The sequence below is a fragment of the Ricinus communis genome, chromosome 9 (assembly GCF_019578655.1).
Source record: "Ricinus communis isolate WT05 ecotype wild-type chromosome 9, ASM1957865v1, whole genome shotgun sequence".
In the NCBI taxonomy this organism is placed as follows: Eukaryota; Viridiplantae; Streptophyta; class Magnoliopsida; order Malpighiales; family Euphorbiaceae; genus Ricinus; species Ricinus communis.
Genome location: NC_063264.1, coordinates 13654573 through 13657512, shown reverse-complemented (window position 1 = coordinate 13657512; position 2940 = coordinate 13654573). Strand labels below are relative to the sequence as shown.

At 37.9% G+C, this 2940-nt stretch overlaps 1 non-coding gene across 1 annotated transcript; it reads right to left on the bottom strand.

Annotated features, from left to right (window-relative positions):
- Nucleotides 1-2334: 2334 nt before the first annotated feature.
- LOC125371242 lies at nucleotides 2335-2441 on the bottom strand. The gene has a single exon (XR_007217539.1). It is a non-coding gene; the product is annotated as a small nucleolar RNA R71 (small nucleolar RNA).
- Nucleotides 2442-2940: the final 499 nt, after the last annotated feature.

Sequence of the window (2940 nt, the reverse complement as noted above, 5' to 3'; positions counted from 1 at the left end):
TTCACTTGTTCCAACATCGAATTGAAGATCAAGACAAACTTTGGGAGCATTCAAGAGGCAACTAGGGTTTGAGATTTCGAATTTGCAAATTTAGGGTTTCTCATTCAGCTTGAAAGAGAAGGGTGTACATGCCTTTAATTTTTTTTTCCTTATTTTGTTCCCTAATTGCTTTAACCATGAACATGAGTAGCTAGATCTTTTGAATTCATTAGGGTTCACCTTTGTTGATGGATTATGCTTAATTATTAGTTTTTATAATTTTCATTCTTGCAATCTTCTTGCTATTCAGTAATAAAAGTTTGATTCAGTTAATTTTAGATGTTGGATTAATTGTTTATTAGGTTGTTTCTTGACATTGAGAAATGCTTGTTACAACTGGACATTGAATAGTAAGAACTGGTAGTTAACACTTAGAGATAAGGTTGATTTACTCGCCGGATTAAGAACTAATAACTCTTAATAGTTTTAAATCATACTTAATGCTAATCTGTAGTAATCCGATAGGAAGAGATTCCATTAGGTTAGTGCAGGTTTAGGAATCCGGTAAGCCCGAGAGAGGAATCGGGATTCAATTCAGGATTTAGGCACGGGTAAGCAAGATCGTCAATACATAAAATCCATCTTTAGAATTCCATCACTTAGGCTCCCTTTTGGGTTTGTTTCTCTCTTTGCAATTGTCTTTTGATTATCCATTGTTCTTCATTTACTTATTTGCACTCATAACCAATAGGTGGTACGTTAGAACTTTCACACCCTATTTCAGACTAGATAACATAGCAAACAGTAGTAACTCTAGGTTCACCCGATCTCCAGGAATACGACCTTGATACTCACTAGTGCTAGGCTGCATCGGTAGGTTCACTGCCTTAGGTGTAGGTTGCATAAAGAGCCCATCAATATATATTACAACATCTATGAAAAATCTAGCAACTTAGTGAAAATTATGAATGCAGATTGATCCAAAGTAAAATGCAGCATAAGTTATATAATTTCCAGCAACAATGGTAGAAAGAATGGTCAAATGAATAGAAGTGATACAATGAGTGTCACTGTTATTATTATTATCCTGAAAAGGAATGGCTAAGGCTCAAAATTGGTTCACTAAGGGAAAAACAGGGTTAGGCTTTTTGGCCAAATTGTGTAAATCCTAAGTGCCCAAATCATCTCACGATTATTGACAATTCATGTAATCTCAGCCGGATATCGTAAAGCAAGTTCTAGAAACAGAGATTCTATAAAATGCTCATTAATGAAAGAAAAGGGAGCATAATAGTGATGCACCAATTGGCTCAAAATCTCACCATTTGAGTGGGTTAAAATTGCATGAATTCTCAACCCAAAGTTTAAACAGTCAATCATAATAATAAGCGGCAATATTAACGTTGTTCTATATCTAAGATAAAGTAATATGGAAGAATTAAGGAAAAATACCAGTTTTACCGTCGGATTGTAGTTAAGAGATTTATTCATTGCCTTCTTAGAACAAGGTTCGATAAAAGCTATAAGGGAATCCATTCAAAGGAGAAAAAGTCATCAACTACTTAATTAAAACAAAACTCAAGATAGGCACAACATTGGTAAGCACCTACCCCACATTTTAGTATAACACTGTCCATAGTGTTAGAGAGATGAAGACTGAGGAAGCATATGATTCACACATTATGGTTATGGAAGATCATTCTTTATTTATTTTATTTATTTTTTATTTTTTTATTTTTTATTATTATTATTTTTTATTTATTATTATATTGTTTTTGTTGATTGGTGGTTGTGTGGACTTTCTGTTTCAGGTAGTTTATGACCAGGAGCTCAAACTCGAATCTTATAGAGCCTCTATCTGATCCAGAACGATCCCTCAGACTCTTAAGGAAGAGGTTGCAATTAGAAGAGGAGGAGATTGAGGTTGAGGTACCTGTGGATAGACTAGACACGATGGAAAACCATGACCCCCAGGCCAATGACGATCAGAGGATGATGTACAAGTTTGCTCGACCATCTTTAGATGGGATGAAAACGAGTATAGTCAGACCTGCTGTAGCAGCCAATAATTTTGAGATAAAGGCCAATGTTATCCAGATGATCCAGCAAAGCGTGCAATTTGGAGGATTGCCCAACGAGGATCCCAATGCACATATTTCTAACTTTTTGGAGATTTGTGACACATTCAAGATAAATGGAACAACTGATAATGCCATTCGGCTGAGATTGTTTCCATTTTCCTTGAGGGACAGAGCAAAGAGATGGCTGCAATCTCTTCCACAACAAACAATTACTACCTGGAGGGCGTTGGCCGAAAAACTTTTATATAAGTATTTTCCTCCCGCTAAAACTGCTAAACTTAGAAATGACATATCTTCTTTTGTGCAGTTTGATGATGAAAGCATGTACAATGCATGGGAGAGATTTAAAGATCTTTTGAGATGTTGCCCACATCACGGATTGCCAGTGTGGATGCAGGTTCAGACCTTCTACAGCGGGTTGAACCTTGCAACGAGGCAGATAGTGGATGCTGCAGCAGGTGGGGCGCTAAACAATAAGACGCCCGAGCAGGCTCAGAACTTGATAGAGGAAATGGCCATGAACAACTATCAGTGGCAATCCTCTAGGAGCCGACCAGAAAGACAGAGAGTGGTCAACCAAGTGGACTCTTCAGCAGCCTTAGCAGCTCAAGTGGAGCTTCTAGCCAAGAAGATCGACCAACTCTAGATGCCGATTCATGCAGCGAACGTTGGCTACGAGTTTTGTGGTGGCCCGCATTACAGTGGGAACTGTACTGTGGGAGGTATGTTTGCTTCATCTTCTACTAGTTTTCCATCTAATTCTGCTATGTCTTCTATGTTGAACAGGTTGATTATATGGGGAATGCCCCAAGGGAGCAGAATAACCCTTATAGCAATACATACAACCCTGGATGGTGCAATCATCCCAATTTCAGTTGGA